General features: G+C 32.8%; 1 protein-coding gene across 1 annotated transcript in view; it reads left to right on the top strand.

The window, feature by feature from the left end:
- LOC131679164 (uncharacterized protein DDB_G0283357-like) overlaps positions 1 to 22,993 on the top strand; it is a 469,006-nt gene that overhangs the window by 346,888 nt on the left and 99,125 nt on the right. The gene's annotated exons all lie outside the window — the stretch shown is intronic.

Consider the following 22,993-nt stretch of genomic DNA (forward strand, 5'->3'; position numbering starts at 1 on the left):
CTATACAAATACGTGTGCCTGTTCCAAACTCTTTGAAATTTGATACAAAGTATTGTTTGATGACGAAAGACACTAAAAAATATCAAATCTGTTTGCCCATTGTTGAAATTCTACGTATAAGAGTACTAAAAAAGTAAATATTAAGTTTGTAGAAAGAGAAAGTATCATTAACAGAGAGAGGGGTACAATATTAATAACTGCAATAGTGAGAGATCGATTTTGTAAAACTATACATCACTGTCGTCGCTTCCAAAAACTTGAAACATGACGAGCACATAAATTTCCGATTTAAGTAAAACTAAAAGTCACCCACTCAGCAACAAAGCTCTCAGCGCACATTTTTGTAAACAAAATAAATAAATAGCATCATTTGCATAGATCGTGACTGGACTAACATGCTCAAAATTTTCCGAGTTCTATCAAATTTTCCCACTGAGAATTTTTCGTAAAAACTTACGTCAATTGAGTTTTCCTAATGAAAAACTGGACTAAAACATTAGAAACATTGGATATGAACTTAATTACAGATTGTATAGCTTTATTTGATGCACCGTTTCTCTCCAGATCGCTAATTTAATTTTTATCTTTGCTCGCGTTTTTCTTAGTTGTTAGTTTTGGATCATGGGCGAAGAATGGCTGTGAACCACCAACGCTTGGTATCTGATTAAGCAAAGAATAATTTCTGCATCGCGCTTCTGAGGAGATTAACTGTTAAATTTCGTTGACAGAATGCATTGTCTTTCATAATGTGTATATCTGCAAAATCCTATGCTTGGAAGTTGGATTAGACTGAACGGTTCGGTTAAAAACCATTTTTCGCACTGATAGGACATAAGGTTTAATTTTTCTGCAAACTAACAACTTGAGATAGTTCTCAGGTGGCTTCTAATTATGTTGGGTGGAAAAATGAAGATAATAAAACATTTCCCGATTTTATCAACTTCCCCGTTTTTATCAACCAACTTATTTTTCGGTTGGTTGATAAAAACGGGTCATTACCGTACTAATAAAATGTGTATTTCAGCAATAAAAAACAATGTTAATTTGGAAATGCGGAAGTTTTTTCCATTTCCTATAAAAAATAAAAAAAATGTGGGTTAGCCCCGGTTGGACGCAAGCCATTGATGATTTTATTTAATTTTCTTTTGTTAGGGTTCATGTACCAATAGACGACTAAGGAAAGCTTTTGTTAAAAAAAAAATAGGTGAATAGATCTATGAGCGATGTTAATGCGTTAAACGAAAGCTTTTAATTCCTATTTCACAGATAAAATTTAAAGATTGTTTATTAGCCAATTTATGTATTCAAAACCGCTTGTACAAAAACTATAGAACACATAGTGGTGCAATCCCTAATTTCAGTTCGTATTGTTGCAAATCCCATTGATTTCTTATGGGACATTCAACTATAGATACATTAGATCAACTATAAGGGTAAAATTCATAGAAAATTAATTTTTTCAAATGTTATTTGTGAAAATTTTAGTTTTATTGTCGCATGATTTCAGTGTGATGAACCAATAAAAAATTGTTTATTAAGCATATAACCCACTACTGCAACTATTGGTACACCTCAACTGCTCCTACACTATATCAACGGTTTTCAAACCAGATTTTTTTTCCGCTAAAATTATGTGAAATGCATGGTTCACCCGTGGTAAATGTGTAGCTTCCCGTACCAAACAAATACAAAGAATTTCGATTACCGTACCAGCTAATTGTGACGGGTGAAATAGCCATTACAATAACCACACACATACCATATTTGCACCAGAATTACCTAAAATTCGATTAACTTAAAAATAAATGTAATGCCGTCATGTATATTCGTTTGACAGAGCCAAAGTGTGTGGTAGATGAATCCTATTCCTTACCCCCTCGCCCCCGCTTCCAGCTGGGGCACGAGAAACCTTCGTCTGTTCTCTATAAGTTAGGAGCGGTTAGAAATAGCGTCTGTGCTGAGGCGGATAATTGAAGCAAAAATCCGCTGTTTTACATCATTACGGCGTTAGCTATCGCCACCCCGGGTAAAGCGGCTTGTCAAATCTACAGCCAACGAAATTGCGTTTCTTTAACGCTGCCAAATTAGGCTCTCCGAAAAAGTTTGTTCCGTTAATTCCTACTAAGTTTTGACTAAGCCGCAATGCCCCGACGTGCAAATTAACGAACCACCATCACCAAATCCTATCTGGTTCCAAATCGACCCCCAAAACCGACGATGACTATACAGTAGCTCACCATTCCTGGACATTACTAGACTAACTTTTTGCGCACATTGCCAAACGATCCACCTACCCGTGTGAAAGTAAAAGCCCACTCGTGAAGGGCACAACTTGCGAAAATCCAACTGGAAAAAATAACTTTTCCCGAAGAATTAAGTTAACCAACTTTGAACCGGTCGTCGGCCGGTCATCAGCCGGTACCGGCATCGCCGACCGCGTCGTCGCAGCGATTTAGCTTATGTATGTATTCAGGTATGTCGTCCTCGTCGTCGTAGGTAGGACGCTTCTCGTTCACTTATTTCGCAATTTTCCACCACAACAGCCGCCCATTCTTGGCCCGACCGCAGTTAGCACAACAGTGATGGGAAAGTTGCTCGAAATTCCACCATTATTTTCCATGCGAGCAGCAAAATGTTACATGACCAAAGAGAGAGAGAGAAAAAAAATCCGCCGAAACAGTAACAAGAAGAAGCGCCACGAACGAGTTTGGAAACTTTTTTTTTTCTATTTAACCATTTCTCAAGCAAACGAATCGCCGCCAACCGAACTGAGTGGTGAGTTGGGAAATGCAGGCGGGAAAAAAGATGACGACGATGGCCCGCAGGCTGCTGCGGCTGTCCGGTCGGTGGCTCTGGGGGCTCTGGTTGCAACAAGAGCTTTTAAGTGAAAATGGCTGTAAAACATGTGTTGCGATGGGGGGTTGAATCTGCTTCGCTTCGTTTTTTCCCCTGCCTCCGATCGGTTCCACTTATCGCGATTGTAAAGCAGCCTACCCGAGCAAAGTCGAACATCAAAATTACAACAAGTAGAAATCATATTTTGATAATAGCATCAAATTGAAATCTTATTTTGCTATCAGTGTTAGATTTTTTAAATATGATATCAAATTTTGATCCCCTTTTACTATCCTTGTTTCTTAGAAGAATTTTCTATGTTTATATTTCTTTGGTGAACCATCAAAGTGAATACATATTTTGTTATCAAAGGTTTTTTTAACATCTCAGTGAGCTTTCAATTTACTCTCACTAATAGCAGTATTAGTTTTCTGTTTTATGTCATAGGGCAATTTTGTTGCTCTCCATTTTGATCTTTTAACCGTTAAAACGACCAAAACGACAACAACCTGAGTAATCATTTGCCGAACACAAACCATCAAGTTTAGTTTTCAATTTGTTGTCAGACTCTGCTCGGGTAACCACCCCCCCCCCCCCCCAAATTTTTAGAGGGTCGTTGGGCGCAATGCGATGCAAGTTCATGGGGTGCGGATCGCGTTTTATTTATCTTTTTCTCTTTCTCTCTTACTCGAGCGCGCACTCTTTGCTCGCGGACTTTCGGAGCTCGTGGCGAAAGAGGCAATAAAAACGCCGTTGAGGTGAACCGTCACTAATTTGGGAGATTTATTGGGAAAAGTTGAGCGGATTTAATTGCTTCAAAAAGTGTTTGAATCGAATGCATTTGTTTGGTTTGAACGAAGCGATTCATTTGATCGAATCGTTTTCGGCGTTCGTTAGTTGAAAATTGTGAGCGTTGTGTAGTGGAAACTGTCGAATGAATGGAATTTAATCAACTAGTTTGTTTAGTAGCAAATCGGATGAAGGCTACAATGTACGTTTATATTAGATAATTTGAAAGGAACTGCCTACAGTTTAGATTGCTGATAAATGAAAATAGCTGTGGAAATTCACAGATAAAATAAAACTGCACTAAATTTATGCGTTAGTTCACAAAATTTATCTTATGTGTTCAGTAGCTTTACTCGACAACTAAATGAGACTTATTGTTCATGCTTCCTATATTCCTAATGTTGATATAATCATAAATACTGAATAGAAGAAAAGTACGACATCAGAATCTCCAAGGAAGTCGTTTTGGATGAGTGTTTCTAAAATCGCAAAAAGATATCATCACATTTTATTCAAGACGATATTTGCCAGTAGTGTTCCTAATTTAATAGTACTATTATTTATAACAAAAAATGGACACAAAGCGCAAGTTTATCCTAAATTTTATTTTTATTTTTTCGTGAATATCGGAAATATCCTAATTTATTTTAAATTATTTCTCTCAAATAAAGGACACTTGTCTCTGTAAGATTCATGCACATTTTCTTGACGCATTTGAATTTCTGCGATATTAAAGATTGTCAATTCGTAATTCCGTTATGAAATCATACAAAATTATGGAATTAGTAAAAATTAAAGAGTTGTTTACATGACACGACCATGCAACATAAAAACTATAGCCCCTTTCAAGAACGTGCAACCCAATTCGTGATTGAATCTCAATCTGTGGAAAATAAATAAATGAATGAATAAATAAATAAATGATGAAATAAATATATAAATAAATAAATAAATAAATTATTAAAGAAAAAAATAAATAATTAAATAAATAAACCGTACAACCGTTTTAAAGTACGAAACAAATCTTTTCATAATAATAAATCAAAACCCTCTGCTGGGGATAAATCCTGCAATAACAGTACAAATCAATCAGACATTACCCTTGGGTAAACTATCAAGAATTACTACAGATTAACTTCGCAACTTTTTGAAACAAACTGCTCTAACATAGCTCAATTTTCTTGCCAACCAAAACCCAAAAACTTTATACAAACATATTGTCAGACGCCTCAGTGATAAAAAACGCATTACGCACATTCGAAAAATGAAATGTGAGTGTCAATAGGCTCATCACCCACAAACTGTCGAAAGCATGTATCAACCCAACGCACACACAAGCAGAATAAATTGATTTGTCCCAACGCAATTCCCAAGCAACGCAATCGTCGATCCAAAAAATGGCACAAGCCCCAAACGGTGCACAGTGGCCCAGAATGCAAATTTAGCAGGAATTTGAGATTTTACTACGCCTTATTAAGTTTTTGGAGATTTTTTTTTTGTAATTTGTAAGCACCATCTTTTTGCTAAAACAACAGTTAGTGTAGTTTGCTTCTGCTATACACTATACACGCACACAAATTTGCAAGTTGGTTGTAACAGCATGCTATTTCATATGACAGCAACAGTATTTAATGTTAAGTGCCCTAATCGAATATAACGTTATTTGAAAAAGTTATATTTGTTATATAAAAGTTCTCATAACTTTGAAATGAAAAAAGTTTAATAGTTGGCGCTTTAAAGCAAATTATGCGCCCTAAAATAATCTTCAAGTTGCCCAAAGAGAACGTTGGTGTAAAATAAAAACTACAAAAGTTATAGAAATAAAACCGTTGTTTAAAGAATCCAAAAGCTTCCATTTGGATTTCTCGTTCAATGGAAACTATAAAAGCTAGAGCTTTTATGTCTTCAGCAAAATTGTCAAAAATGTGTTGCTGTACAACTTCATCGACGACAGTCAAGCTCTATCTCGAACCGTTGAAAAGTTCCATTTTAAATATTGCTTAAATTAGAACCACCCTAGCTTCTGTTTAAACAAAAAGAAGGGCTTTGCAAAGTACGATAACTTTGCCAAACATATTGTACGAGTAAGTCATTTAATTTTAGCAAAAAGTTAAAATTCCTGCTAAATTCACATTCTGGACAACTAAAAGTGAGATATATTTACCATCTTTCTTGCAATTGCATATAATAAAATTATGCCTTCAGTAAAATTGTAGAGCAAGTTTTTACGAATAACTTTGCTGAAGACAGAAAGTATTTATCTTTAATATCTTTAACATTATTGCTGGTTGTTTGTGGATGTGGATTACTATAATTTTTAGATATCATTCTGAAAAGTTCGGTACGTTACGTAAAAAGGTTTGAACTACCAAACTGGACAACTTTCTATATTACAATAATGGCATATTACGTGTATTTTCATAGTATACAGGGTGTTTGGTTCATGGTTAAGAACCTCTCGAGAGATGATTGACTGTCATATTTGGAGAAAAAAAATCGTTCTACACATACCTTCAAATCTCAACCGTTACTAAGTTATTGAATTTTTTGTGTTAAAAACTAAGTTGCTTTAAAATAGCTCTAACTCAAAAAATATTCCTTGTATTTCAAATCTTTTGGATCCATTGGATAGGTGAGAAAATTTTCCATTGAAAAATATCCTCAAATGTTTCAGCTAATGAAGTTAAGTAACCTCTTCACAGTAATTTATTTAAAATTTAACAATTTTGATCGATTTTTCGTTCATTTCGCGAAAATCCTAATAGTTATCATCACCATTTTAATAATTCAAATTTTTAGTCTTGAAGAGCTGTATAATTTGTTCTTTGACATGATACTCTTATATTGTCTTGTTTTCATGTGTTTGGGTTATTGAACTTGGATATTTTTATCTCATATTCACTAATACTAGCTTTTATTGAAAAAGTATGACACTTATTGTACCTTTTCTTAATTTTATTCGAAAGCCAGGAAAATTTTGCAGAGAAAAATGTATTAATACCTTTCAGTTAAGTGAATTTAGTATTCTTTTAGAAGTTAATTAGTTTAAAGTTAATGTTATTATTAGCATTTTCGTTATTTTCTTAAGATAGTAAATAATAAACTTCACCATTATTATCATGGAATTAATGCATCTCAGCAAGTTATACAATTCTCCCTTTGACTCTTTTAGTTTCGAAGAAAAATCATTTTGATCTTCTCGTTTCATATACAAAAACAACGATTTCGTACCCACTACATTTGTGATGAGGTCTTGCTGTGTTAACTATTAAATTGCAGCGAAATGAAAAGCGATAGGGATAAAGTGTCAAATAACAAGTTATAGAGAATATTAAAAGGCACCAAATGAACAATAGTGACGATAAATTTAGTTGATTCATAATTAGAATAATTGCAAAACTCTCCAAAAATGCAAATTTTGAGTTATTTTACTAGTAAAAAGTCATTTAGTACACTTAACTAAAAGATATCTGTACATAAATCGAAAGGAAATTTTCTCAGCTTTCCAATGAAGCCCTGATAATTGCGATATAAAGCATATTTTTGAGATTAGAGTCTTTTAAGAACTTGCAAGTCAATTACAGGAAAAGTTTAGATGTGAAATTACAAGAAAACGAGAAGAGATAGGATTATCATGTTGAAGAACAAATAATAAATCGTCCTCCAACCCATCTTTTGGATAATAGATATTGCTATAATAATAATTCATCATTTTGAGAAAATTAACAAAAACCTCATCAAAAACACCAACTTTGAACCACTTTACAACTAAAAAGTAATTAAAACTAATTAACTGAAAAATATGAGAACACCATTCAGAAATTTTCTCACCTTTCCAATGGAACTAAAAGATTTAAAATACGAGGTATACTTTTCGAGTTAGAGGTATTTTAAGATAAATAAGTTTTTTACACAAAAAGTTCAATAACTCTGTATCGGTTGAGATTTGATGGTATGTGTAGAACGATCTTTTTCTCCAAATATGACAGTCAATCACCCCTCGAGAGATTCTTAATCATGAACCAAACACCCCGTTTTTTGCAATTTTTGAAGAAAAAGGTGATTGATTGTTAACGTGGAAGCGGCTGAGTTTACGTCGATAGTGTTGTCGGACTACTCATAAAAATAGCAAGGTTTGTCATTTTCTGGTTTGATTTTTGTGATTAATCCTTCTATAAGTAAGATTTTTCAACAATTTTTTTTGCTAAAAGAAATAAGCTAAGGTCTTTGGAAAAGTTGTGTGCTTTCACGAATATCTTTGCTGAATACATGAAGTCTCTTCTTTTAATGCTTAAGAAGTTATAGCTCGTTATATTTAGATAACCCCCAAAAACATTTTTTTAGATATATTTCCAATAATCATTGCTACGGGTTTCATATATTCTACGAAGTTATTTCAATCGTCAAAATACACAATTTTTATTAATGAATAATTATTCTTATCTCCAGTATTTCCTAAGATATTGGAATTTTTTTTAAAAATGGTGGTTTTTACAAATCATCTATAACTCGGCTGGAGACAACGACAGACAAGTGAGCTATGTTGAGTTTTATAGTGTTGATGTAGCATTTCTAGTTGCAGCTAGAGCTGGTTGTCCGTTTTTTGTTCGTTATTAAGTTATTACTTTTCAAACCTTTGCTAATTTAAAAAAAAAACACCAAATAATTTCATAATTTTCATAATAATAAATCAAAACCCTCTGCTGGGGATAAATCCTGCAATAACAGTACAAATCAATCAGACATTACCCTTGGGTAAACTATCAAGAATTACTACAGATTAACTTCGCAACTTTTTGAAACAAACTGCTCTAACATAGCTCAATTTTCTTGCCAACCAAAACCCAAAAACTTTATACAAACATATTGTCAGACGCCTCAGTGATAAAAAACGCATTACGCACATTCGAAAAATGAAATGTGAGTGTCAATAGGCTCATCACCCACAAACTGTCGAAAGCATGTATCAACCCAACGCACACACAAGCAGAATAAATTGATTTGTCCCAACGCAATTCCCAAGCAACGCAATCGTCGATCCAAAAAATGGCACAAGCCCCAAACGGTGCACAGTGGCCCAGAATGCAAATTTAGCAGGAATTTGAGATTTTACTACGCCTTATTAAGTTTTTGGAGATTTTTTTTTTGTAATTTGTAAGCACCATCTTTTTGCTAAAACAACAGTTAGTGTAGTTTGCTTCTGCTATACACTATACACGCACACAAATTTGCAAGTTGGTTGTAACAGCATGCTATTTCATATGACAGCAACAGTATTTAATGTTAAGTGCCCTAATCGAATATAACGTTATTTGAAAAAGTTATATTTGTTATATAAAAGTTCTCATAACTTTGAAATGAAAAAAGTTTAATAGTTGGCGCTTTAAAGCAAATTATGCGCCCTAAAATAATCTTCAAGTTGCCCAAAGAGAACGTTGGTGTAAAATAAAAACTACAAAAGTTATAGAAATAAAACCGTTTTTTAAAGAATCCAAAAGCTTCCATTTGGATTTCTCGTTCAATGGAAACTATAAAAGCTAGAGCTTTTATGTCTTCAGCAAAATTGTCAAAAATGTGTTGCTGTACAACTTCATCGACGACAGTCAAGCTCTATCTCGAACCGTTGAAAAGTTCCATTTTAAATATTGCTTAAATTAGAACCACCCTAGCTTCTGTTTAAACAAAAAGAAGGGCTTTGCAAAGTACGATAACTTTGCCAAACATATTGTACGAGTAAGTCATTTAATTTTAGCAAAAAGTTAAAATTCCTGCTAAATTCACATTCTGGACAACTAAAAGTGAGATATATTTACCATCTTTCTTGCAATTGCATATAATAAAATTATGCCTTCAGTAAAATTGTAGAGCAAGTTTTTACGAATAACTTTGCTGAAGACAGAAAGTATTTATCTTTAATATCTTTAACATTATTGCTGGTTGTTTGTGGATGTGGATTACTATAATTTTTAGATATCATTCTGAAAAGTTCGGTACGTTACGTAAAAAGGTTTGAACTACCAAACTGGACAACTTTCTATATTACAATAATGGCATATTACGTGTATTTTCATAGTATACAGGGTGTTTGGTTCATGGTTAAGAACCTCTCGAGAGATGATTGACTGTCATATTTGGAGAAAAAAAATCGTTCTACACATACCTTCAAATCTCAACCGTTACTAAGTTATTGAATTTTTTGTGTTAAAAACTAAGTTGCTTTAAAATAGCTCTAACTCAAAAAATATTCCTTGTATTTCAAATCTTTTGGATCCATTGGATAGGTGAGAAAATTTTCCATTGAAAAATATCCTCAAATGTTTCAGCTAATGAAGTTAAGTAACCTCTTCACAGTAATTTATTTAAAATTTAACAATTTTGATCGATTTTTCGTTCATTTCGCGAAAATCCTAATAGTTATCATCACCATTTTAATAATTCAAATTTTTAGTCTTGAAGAGCTGTATAATTTGTTCTTTGACATGATACTCTTATATTGTCTTGTTTTCATGTGTTTGGGTTATTGAACTTGGATATTTTTATCTCATATTCACTAATACTAGCTTTTATTGAAAAAGTATGACACTTATTGTACCTTTTCTTAATTTTATTCGAAAGCCAGGAAAATTTTGCAGAGAAAAATGTATTAATACCTTTCAGTTAAGTGAATTTAGTATTCTTTTAGAAGTTAATTAGTTTAAAGTTAATGTTATTATTAGCATTTTCGTTATTTTCTTAAGATAGTAAATAATAAACTTCACCATTATTATCATGGAATTAATGCATCTCAGCAAGTTATACAATTCTCCCTTTGACTCTTTTAGTTTCGAAGAAAAATCATTTTGATCTTCTCGTTTCATATACAAAAACAACGATTTCGTACCCACTACATTTGTGATGAGGTCTTGCTGTGTTAACTATTAAATTGCAGCGAAATGAAAAGCGATAGGGATAAAGTGTCAAATAACAAGTTATAGAGAATATTAAAAGGCACCAAATGAACAATAGTGACGATAAATTTAGTTGATTCATAATTAGAATAATTGCAAAACTCTCCAAAAATGCAAATTTTGAGTTATTTTACTAGTAAAAAGTCATTTAGTACACTTAACTAAAAGATATCTGTACATACATCGAAAGGAAATTTTCTCAGCTTTCCAATGAAGCCCTGATAATTGCGATATAAAGCATATTTTTGAGATTAGAGTCTTTTAAGAACTTGCAAGTCAATTACAGGAAAAGTTTAGATGTGAAATTACAAGAAAACGAGAAGAGATAGGATTATCATGTTGAAGAACAAATAATAAATCGTCCTCCAACCCATCTTTTGGATAATAGATATTGCTATAATAATAATTCATCATTTTGAGAAAATTAACAAAAACCTCATCAAAAACACCAACTTTGAACCACTTTACAACTAAAAAGTAATTAAAACTAATTAACTGAAAAATATGAGAACACCATTCAGAAATTTTCTCACCTTTCCAATGGAACTAAAAGATTTAAAATACGAGGTATACTTTTCGAGTTAGAGGTATTTTAAGATAAATAAGTTTTTTACACAAAAAGTTCAATAACTCTGTATCGGTTGAGATTTGATGGTATGTGTAGAACGATCTTTTTCTCCAAATATGACAGTCAATCACCCCTCGAGAGATTCTTAATCATGAACCAAACACCCCGTTTTTTGCAATTTTTGAAGAAAAAGGTGATTGATTGTTAACGTGGAAGCGGCTGAGTTTACGTCGATAGTGTTGTCGGACTACTCATAAAAATAGCAAGGTTTGTCATTTTCTGGTTTGATTTTTGTGATTAATCCTTCTATAAGTAAGATTTTTCAACAATTTTTTTTGCTAAAAGAAATAAGCTAAGGTCTTTGGAAAAGTTGTGTGCTTTCACGAATATCTTTGCTGAATACATGAAGTCTCTTCTTTTAATGCTTAAGAAGTTATAGCTCGTTATATTTAGATAACCCCCAAAAACATTTTTTTAGATATATTTCCAATAATCATTGCTACGGGTTTCATATATTCTACGAAGTTATTTCAATCGTCAAAATACACAATTTTTATTAATGAATAATTATTCTTATCTCCAGTATTTCCTAAGATATTGGAATTTTTTTTTAAAAATGGTGGTTTTTACAAATCATCTATAACTCGGCTGGAGACAACGACAGACAAGTGAGCTATGTTGAGTTTTATAGTGTTGATGTAGCATTTCTAGTTGCAGCTAGAGCTGGTTGTCCGTTTTTTGTTCGTTATTAAGTTATTACTTTTCAAACCTTTGCTAATTTAGAAAAAAACACCAAATAATTTCTATGTCGCAAGAGATCTTCTTCTTGATCTTGTTCTCAAGAAATCTTATCTTGATAAGACGAACGGAACGTGCTGAAGCTGTATCTATGGTATTAAAGGAGCTCTTTTGAAAAAATAATCAAGGGCTTAATAGCTTCAAGTGTACTATAAATAGAGATTGTTGATCATCAGAAAATATGTTCGCAAAAGCAAATTCATTTACATTTCTGAAGACCGCATCTTGTTTTTGATACTATGAAAAAAAATTATCACTTCAAGGGGGATCAACCACAGTTACTATATCAGCGAAATGAAGGTCTTGGATCATCAAAAAACATCATTTCTGTACGCTTCACTATTTCCGCGTGAATTTTTTTTGCGCGTTTTTGGCGAAAAAAAACCACTCTGCGCTGCCGAACTACCATAGTAGATGCAGACGTTATGTATTATCGGCAGTGGCGGCATCACCTCGCACACAACTAGACCGGGTTAAATCTTCGATCCCTTTCCCTGCTGTGTGTAGCCTATTGTGCACTCTCCATTCCGCCGATCGAACCGAAACCCGGCGTGTACACGAACGCTTGTACCGTCCACAGGACGATATAGCCATGATGTTGCACGTTTAATATTCTAGCGACGAATAATTGCAACGCAAACGCGGCACCTCTGCCTGTAAACAACTCGTGTTTGATTGCTGCCATTTAGGTGCGAGTGGTACATATTCCAGCGTTGCCGAAAATCCATAGCGTTTACCGCTTATTGCATCGTTTGGACAATACAGTCAACATGTTGCTCGTTTGACAAGCGAGCATCGACTGATACAAAACGAGCACGTATGTTCTGTATTAATAAATAAATAACTTTTTCGTATGTAATTAAATAGAATGATTAATTTAAATTAAATTAATAGAATAAATAAATCAAATTAATTCAGTTTATTGAATAAAACAAAAGACAATATAAAAAAGTTTTAAAATTAATTGAATAAATTGAATTGTGTCACTCTAACAAATTGGAGGAAATGAATAAAACGAAGAAATTGGATCAAATGCATGAACTGGTATAAAAATACTATAATGATACAATGAATTAAATGAATAGAATGAATATAATTGATTAAATGAATGGATTAAAAAATGATGAAATAGAAAAATAAATTAAATGAATAAAATAAATGAAATAATAAAACAAGTACTATGGAAACTAGAGGTAAGTGACGGTGGCGCACAGTGGCACGACGAGTGGCAAAACCCCAAAAATCAATGTCTTGCAATTCTCTTGTAAATATTTATTTTATTTTTCTCCCAGTTTGAATAAAAGTATTTCAAAATTTTATGAAAAATGAATTTTTAACATGTCGTTGAAGCAAGTGATGTCGAGGATTTCTGTTCAATTCAGTTCATTAAATTTGTTAGTACCATAGAACTTCAAATATCTCAAGAACTAAACGTCCGATTGCAATTATTTTAGGTTCTTTGGAAAGAATAATGAATATGCTAAACTATAGATGTGGGCTTTTAGCGTAGAAATGATAAACGTCTGTTCCGCACCAAAAAAATGCAATTAATAAATTCAATGACATATCAGTAATTTATTTGTATACGTCTTCCAATTTTTGAGATGGTCTCCCATGGTTCATGAATCTGACTCAAAATTTAGTGTAGTTTCAAGATATACAGGTTTCATCTTACGCAGTTTTGCGCCGAAGTTACCATATCCAGGTTTTTGAAAATACCCATATGGAGACGCCCTGTAGCTCATAAATCTCCTTACAAACTGGTTGCCTAAACCACATAATATTACTGAAAAATTAGTGATATTTACTAGTTTCGTCAACCATTTCTGCTATCCGATGTGATTGGCCACTGTGATTAACGTACATATTAACCCTTTAACGACCAACACTTTCAAATGGGTTTACATAAAAGTAGTCGAAAAATAGAAATATGGAATTTCAAAACTGATAGCAGAAATGGGTTATATACATAGACCAATTTTTATATTTTTGTCACAACTTTGTATGAACAGGTGCCACTGTGTGGCGTGCGCACATCTCTAATGGAAACAATAATAAAATCAATATAATAAATAATAAGAGGAAAAAATAAAATAAAATAAAATATAATGAAGTAATTGATTAAAATATAAAATTAAGTGATATTAAAACGTTATGAAATTAATGGAATAAGTTGATTTATGTTATATTAATAATTTGGATGAAATGAATAAAAATAATGAGTGAAAACAATTAGTCAGATTATTAAAATGACGAAACTGAATCAAATGTGTGAACAGGAAAAAAATGCATGAAATGAAAACAGTAAATAAAATAAATCAAATGAATGACATGAAAAAGATGCACGAAATGCATAAACTGATCAAAATGAATCGATGAAATGAAATCAAATGAACAAAATGAATAAAACGAATGCTGAATGAAATAAATGATTAAAGTTAAATGATCATGGCAAATATTCAAAATGAATGAAATAAACAAAACAAATGAAATCCACGAAATTAATGGACTGAGGAATGAGTACATGAGAAGCAAATAAAAAAAGTTAAATAGTGTCATTGAATAAAACGGATTGTACGACTTCGAATACCATTCTGAAATGTTTGTGAAAATACCATCATTTGAATAATGGCTAGTATGATAACTTTCCAATGTTTCCATCGTTATTTGTTTTGACTTTTTCGTTCTTCCTTTCTTGGCGGTGTCGTTTAAGATTATCTGGTATTTCTACTTTATTGATGGACCTTTATTAGTGATTAGGAAACGTTCAATTAGTTTTGGCATTCAAATATGTTTTTTGGTCACAGATTTCTGAAACCGCGTAATTATAAATAGTAAACTGAGATAAGGTCACATGTACTTCCAAGCCCTTTAAACGGAGAGCGACAGTGAGAATGCGATTCGACAGGTAGATATTTCAAAGTATCGATTGAATAAAGAAAGGAGTGTAAAGTGTCTAGGCTATGTTGGCGATCCGTTTATTTTCGATAGCACAAAAGCCGTGCATTCGATCTTTTACAATGCATCCAGTCATCCTTATAGCTTACATATTGTTTCGTTTGGAATTCTCGTTCCGGAGATATGGATTAATGAGTCCTATACAAACCAATACCGTGAAAAAATCGGTTCCAACTATCAGAATAAATTTTTACATTCTTGGAAAAGGAATTGGTCATTGAACCACTCTGGACATATAAAATGATTTGAGGCACGAACATGCTTGAAATTACAAGTCTTAATGTTTTCAAATAAATATATTTTAATCACATTGATCATGGAAAAGGTAGCTTGAGGCTTTCAGTACAATTCAGTGCCATTTGTACACAGTAACGATGTATGACAAAAATGTAGTCAGACGAACTATCTGCCCAATGCATGAATTCAGATTGTAAACCTCGCTAATTTACTTGTAGAATACACAGCACTCAAACGAAACGTGTACTGAATCATCCACAGTTTCTCTACTAATTACCATCGAAACTACAATTGAAGTGTTTGCAAATATGGACAACTAAAATTTTCGCTATACGTTAGAAGACACATTGTACATGTATCCCCCATCGAACGTTCAGGGTGTCTTAGGGAGACTGTTTTTCTGTTGGTGGATATTTTTGGTCTATGGTCCGTTATTTTTCATAAAAGTCCATACCAATACAATGAATATGCATTTTAAGTAATATCTTCTCAAAACAGGTATTCTTAGTTTTCAAATGACATACTTGAGTATAAGTTTCATAAAAAAATCAATAGAGATAACGCACGTAGAATGTCTCTTTTCAAAATTTTCATCCTCAAACATCCATGTTACCCAGTTAAGTGAAATATTTTGCTGAAATACCCAAGAATTGCTTTAATTATAGTGTATATAAATGCTCAGTACAGAATTGAATTGAATTGGAGTTGATGTAGTTTTCGAATTTTGGTCACATGTTTCCCATAGTGCAACGTTTCGAAGGAATATTCCTTCATCTATACACACCAAAAAAATCTGAATTTTATCAATTACGTAATTCCAAACTTGCCTCAATCTAACAAACCGTAATTGACGAAATGACGAAATATAACCGTGTTCTGTTTAATTTTACATGAAAGATGTACTTTCCATGCGCAGTGCCATAAATATACACCCTTCAACAATTTAAACAAACGCCATATGTGGAGTAAAATTAAGTGACTCGCAAAATTCAACGACATGTACAATTAAAATCAAACGTAAAACTATGTCATTTTTGGTCAGGAGACGTAAATTTACACGATATTTTCTAGATGTGTAGGGAAGAGTTGAAAGGGATATTCCTTTATCTTCAGAGAAGGTTTGAACATAAATTAGTTATAGTATTCTCATTATGTAAATTTTCTCATGACTACAAATATTTTCTTACCCAAGAAGGATGTAATATTAAATGCGTTTCCGTGAGTGGCTTTGCTCTACACTAAAATGCAAAAACTGTTTGTATGGAAAGATCAGACCTAAACTTACACAACCTAGAAATGGTGAATTAGCAAGATAGATGTGAGTCGTGACAGTTGCCACGAACACGGAAGGAGTGAGAGAGTAAGAAAGTGTGAGAGATATGGGGGAGGGGGAGGCTTGAGTAATAGTAAGTGATGTACATATTATGCGATATTTTAATTCCATACATCGTTATTCTAAATAATGCAACTGACAATTTTTGCGGCATGTCCAGTAAAACCTAAATGTTGCAAAAAAAGGAATTTTTTTTAGAATTTAGAGTTTCAAAAATACAGCTGTTATCGATGATGCAATGAGTAAAATATGGATATGAATTATATGAGAAGTCTATTACTTGGTATTCATATAGCATTCAACATACACCTCTCGGCTGAACGCAACGCTTAATCCAAAGGGTAAATAAATCAATTCTGGAAAAATTCACTTTGAGGTGAACTCACACATGATTTTGTCTTTGTTGAAAACTTGCATATTATTTTTTGTGAAATAATTAATTATTGAGTGAATTCCCAAAAAAAAATCTGATTCGAATTCACGTAGATGTGTTTTCATAACTCGATATTCATAATCGGTTCAGTTTCGGCCCTAAAAGGGGCCCCGGATATCTTTTTCAATATTGAGCGAATCCTATATATTTTTTTTGTGAGAAAAGTTAAAACAATGGCTACAGCGCATTTTTTTTAAATATTTTTAGATTCATTTCCAGCAGTTTTAGACCGTTTTCTGTACTTTCACACATTTTAGAAAAACATTTTCAATAAAAGCTTTTTCCAAAACACATGCGCCCTCATTTAATAACTCAACTTGAGTCAAAATGTGCTTTTTATTGTGGGGAAAAACACAGCCTAATATACAGACGACGGGTCTAATATTGTCCCATGTTGGTGGATTCATAACATTCAGGACTCAATTGTTTGCCATGTCTTTTATGTTTTGTTCCCGATTATTGTTTAGTATAAAACAATACAAACTATACCACTAAAATTTGTTTGCCTTCCGTTTGAGAATTAGTTTAGAAATTTCCCACCGACAGCATTATTATTGTGTTTGAAAAATAAAAGTTTTTCCATTTTACCTACAGAACTTACTTCACAAGCCGAATTAGATCCCTGGTTTTAGCAGAACCAACATATCGAGGTTCCACATTTCACAGCAGTTTATGAGTGCTCTGAAAAGTCCACCGAAAACGACAGTAGCAGCAGCAGCAGCAGCAGCTGTAATATGTTTCGACACGGACCATGAGAAGTCGAGGACAAGCTATTTTCCTGTTTCGCGAAATTTGCTTTTCAACCCCCAACCCCCGCCGGCGGCGAAGGCATATGCGGGGGGCCTCGTTTGAACGTGTGACGGGGGGAGGGCACGGCACAAACGATAAACAGGATGTGTCACTTGATTCAGTTTGCGTCCTTACCGCATCCGGTTGCAGCAGACAGATGCTGGGTTTCGGCGGTCACCGACGACGAGACCGCCACCACCACCACCACCGGCAAACGAATGCTGCTGGTCCAGGACTTGTGCGAAAAGATTATGTCGGTCGTTCGTGATGATGTTGATCGGTTGGGATGCGGGTTGGAAAATGTGGCGAAAATAGACAAACCTACAGACATACACACATACATACATAGGCACATCCGTACACATATGGACATCGTCACGTTTTTCCACTTACGTGTGTCGAAAGCTGGTAAAAATTTGATAAGGAAACCGGAAAAGGCGAATTCCATCTGGTTGCTTGGTTTACTTCCATACTGCACAACGCGTTCGCCTGCTTGGTTGGTTGGTTGGTTGGTTGGGTGGGGGTGCTGAATTGTGAAATGGGATTGAAAACCTAATTTCAAACTGTCTAGAGTCGAGAGATATTCGATGCTTCCCAGTTTTCGATTTGGAGAAAATTCAGTAGGTATTACGAGAATTGAAAACAAAATCGATTATAGCACCCCTAAAATTGCATATTTCATGAAGATCCCTCAGCTGAACGTATAGTTGATATCGGAGTCGTTGGTTGCGTTTCAAAGCTAACCGTTAATAGCTACTGTTGGGTGAGAATTTACAGATGCGTTCCTTCCGATCGATTTGGAAATTCAAGCGCTAATTTTTCAGATACATCACTGCAGGAACTGTATTTCGTTAGTGTATAATTATACTCATAGTTGAACGTTTCTTCGTCTCTCAGAGACTAATCTAGAAAATTAGTTCTGTTATTTTATATATCTTACTATTTAGTCTGTAGTTAGGCTGTTCTTGGTTGTATCAAGAATACGTCGCAAGTTCTTTCGATCAATCGCTATTTGTTGTCATTCTCTCAGGAAACAATGACTCTTAAACTTCAGCCTGATCGATCCGCCAAGCTCGCTGTGCACATCTTCTCCCTGTACCAGTCGGGTTAGCTTCGAAAACATTTTTTCACGTTTTTGTCCGCAATTCTGACTAAGTTACTCAACCCACTGCTGCCGTCCAAGTTTCTCTATGCGTATAATTTGGTTGTTTCTCAAACAATTACTGTATCAGAATGGTTCAATCTCCCCGGTAGGTGAATTGAATCGGTTATTTGACTTGCGAACTAAGTTAATGTGATTCTAAATTATTATTCTAAAAATTCTGGCGAGGACACCAAATCTTTCCAATGAACATATTCTGTGATATTTAGAATTGAAACGATATATTTGCAGTGTTGGCACAAATAATGAATTTCTGTGGTTAATTTAACCACTGTATCTTAAGATCGCAATAACATTTTCATAAAAAACCGATTTAATCCACCTATCAGTGGGATGAGGCATTTCTTACACATATCACTGTTGTATTATTCATTAGTTTACCGAACACACGCGACGTTGGCAAGCAACTAGCTGTGAGATAAGCATAGCTTCGAGTCCTGCACGAATAACACTTCGAAGAAACTGAATAAATTAAAGAAAAATATTAAAACAAATAAAAAAATTAAAATAATTATGAAACAAAAAAAAATAAAAAAAAGTTGTTCATAAAATGGATAGAATGATTAATAAAAATCAAATTAATAAAATTAATAAATAAAATTAGCTCAAATGAAAATTAGACAATATTAAAAAAGTTATGAAATTAAGAGATTAATTTATTAATATTAAGAGAGTTAGTTAAATTGTTTCAAGCTAATAAACTGTCATCCAATACTAAACAGATATGACTGAACCGAATGAATAAAATGAAGAAACTGAATAAAATATATGAGCTGGGAAAAATTAACAATTTAATAAAATTACTAATATAAAATAAAAAAGAAAATGAATAAAACAAAACAAAAAAATTAATTGGATTAATAAGACAAATAATATGAATAATATGGATAAAATTATTCCTTTCATACCTAATATATTTCTAGCACATATAAGGTTCAAAACCGTTTTTCTTAAAAGTTTTAGAGTAAGGAAACACGAAAAGTCTCTTCAGATCAAGACAGATGCTTCTCTAGCAGTGTTAGAAGCTGCTCAATTTTTACATACCAATCCTTAATACACATCTCCTGCAAAGTTTTTAATAGTTCGATTGGGCAGAAAAGGTTGCCGAAAGCGGTCTAAATTAATAAGATTTATCAGATTGCAAAAATATTTGAAGACAACTAAAATATATCAAAATATAATTTTTCACTGGTAACAGAAAATATCTCTGGCAGCACCGCTCCAGTGAAATCCAATCAGAGCAATTGCAATAACTTCAGTTCTACGGATATTTCTTGTAACTATTAGCGCTCAAATAAACGGTAATTGTCACAATTATTGGTTTTACTGTTTTGTGAGGAAATCTTGTCTAACCCCATAATTTTAGCTGTGTGAAAACCTTGTTGTTCATGAATAACAGGGTAAGCAGAGGGTTAATAAATTCAATAAAATGAATAGATTGAATAAAATAAACAAAATGAAGAAAGTGAAAAAATGAACAAAAAAAAAGTTTTCTTTCTATACATTTTATCATTTTCAACAATAAAATGTCCAAACGAAAAAATCAGCAATATTAAAGAGTAATAGAATTAATAGAATAAGTTAAATTGTGTCTAATTAATGTTCTTGATGAAATGAATGAAATGAATGACTGAACAAAATTAGTCAGATTATTAAAATGAATAAAATGTGTGAACCGAAAAAATAATATAACATTGCATAACACGAAAAAAGTGAATAAAATAAGTTTATTTAATGTTTCATCTTTGGCAAATAATTTAAATGAATAATACGAATAAGATGCCTGAGATAATAAACCAATCGGAATTCATACAAATAATGAAATGCATACAATAGATAAAATGAGGTCAACCAAACAAAATGAATAAAAAGAATGCTAAATGAAAAAAATCAATAAAATGAAATGTTCATATATTTAAAATAAGTCAAATATTCAAAATGAAAAAATAAACAAAACGAATGTAATCCATGAAATGAATTAACTGGAAAAAATGAGTATATAGAATAAAATTTAAAGAAAGTTGTTTAAATGAAGTAAATGAATAAAACAAATAACGAATTGTACGAATTGCAGATCCATTGTTTCATAATATTCTGAAATGTTTGTGAAAATTGTAAAGAGCACGTTTTCATTCTTTTTAAAGGCGTTTTTATGATTATCTGGTTTTTCTGCTTTATTGGTGGGCCTTAATTAGTCATCAGGAAATCTAAAAATCAGGAATTTGTCCTGGAATTAAAAGATGTCTTTTGGTCACAGATGTTCGAAAATGATTTTTGTACAGAATGTAATTTTCAGGTTCAGTATTTAAACGCGTAATTGGAAATAGTAAACTGAGACAAGGTCACCTGTAAATAGTATTCATTTGCATTGAATGGTTAGTGCCGTGACATTATTTTTGTATATAGCCCTCCGGAAGTCGCGCTTATGACCCACTGAACGAGCAGCCGCTGGTGCCCTAAGATGATTTCGCTAGATTTTCAGAGCAGTGTGCACTAGCGCGACTTCCGGAAGGATAGGGCGAAATTCTGATTCCTTACATCATTATAATACATAATGCAACTGGTAATTAATTTTACGCTATAATTAGTATAACATAATTCTTGCAAAAGAAGATAAATGTTCACTAGAATTTTGTTATTCAAAAATACAGTTGCTCTCGGTGATGCTACGAGTATAATATGAACATATTATGTTAGAAATCTATTTTCTCACTACTAGGTGGATTATTTGATGATCATAAACATTCATAAACCATCCCACGTCTCTCTAACGACTGAACGCAATGCTTAATCCAACGGGTAAATACACCAACTCTGAACAAATTTTCACTTTGAAGTGAATTTACATATTGTTTTATCTTTGAAGTGAACTTGCGCATTAATTCTTGAGAAATAGTTAATTAGTTATCAAGTAAATTCACAAAATGCTTTCGGAATCGAATTCCTTGAATTACGCAGATGTGTTTTCATATACGGATATTCAAAATCGGTTTAGTTTTGCCCCTAATACAGCAGCAATGCAATACTCTGTATGTAACGATCTCATTTTTAGTTAGTGAAAATTGGTAAGCGAGGAATAAAAATACAAAATGTTTAATATCTCCGCCGCTCGTGAACGAATTTTGACAATCTATAGCTTGTTCGAAAGGTATTTTTACAAGCTTTCTAACTATGTGCATAGAGTACGACTACATTGCTTTGTTCGGACATTAGTGCACATACATATAGGTCGCTGCCCAAGTAACAATTGAAGTTTTATAGCACGCTACAAGAGCAATCTAAGTTTTATCAGTGGCTACACAGGGTGTTTGGTTCATGGTTAAGAACCTCTCGAGTGATGATTGATTGGCATATTTGGAGAAAAAAATCGTTCTACACATACCATGAAATCTCAACCGTTACTAAGTTATTGAACTTTTTGTGTTAAAAACTTAGTTGTCTTAAAATAGCTCTAACTCAAAAAATATACTTTGTATTTTAAATCTTTTAGATTCATTGGATAGGTGAGAAAATTTTCCACTGAAAAATGTCCTCAAATATTTCAGCTAATGAGGTTAAGCAATCTTTTCACAGTAATTTATTTAAAGTTTAATAATTTTGATCGATTTTTTGTTCACTTCGCGAAAATCTTGATAGTTAACATAACTATTTTAATAATTCAAATTGTTAGTCTTGAAAAGTTGTATAATTTGTTTTTTGACATGATACACTTATCTTGTCTTGTTTTCGTGTGTTTGGGTTATTGAACTTGGATATTTTTATCTCATATTCACTAGTACTAGCTCTTATTGAAAAAGTATGGCACTTATTGTACCTTTTCTTATTTTTATTAGAAAGCCAGGAAAATTTTGCAGAGAAAAATGTATTAATACCTTTCAGTTAAGTGAATTTAGTATTCTTTTAGAAGTTAATTAGTTTAAAGTTAGTGTTATTATTAGCATTTTCGTTATTTCTTAAAATAGTAAATAATTAACTTCGCCATTATTATCATGGAATTAATGCATCTCAGCAATTCTTCCTTTGACTCCATTCAATTATCTCTTTTAGTTTCGAAGCAAAATCATTTTTATCTTCTCGTTTCATATGCAAAAACAACGATTTCGAACCCACTGCATTTGTGATAAGGCCATGCTGTGTTAACTAT

The sequence above is a fragment of the Topomyia yanbarensis genome, chromosome 2 (assembly GCF_030247195.1).
Source record: "Topomyia yanbarensis strain Yona2022 chromosome 2, ASM3024719v1, whole genome shotgun sequence".
Classification (NCBI taxonomy): domain Eukaryota; kingdom Metazoa; phylum Arthropoda; class Insecta; order Diptera; family Culicidae; genus Topomyia; species Topomyia yanbarensis.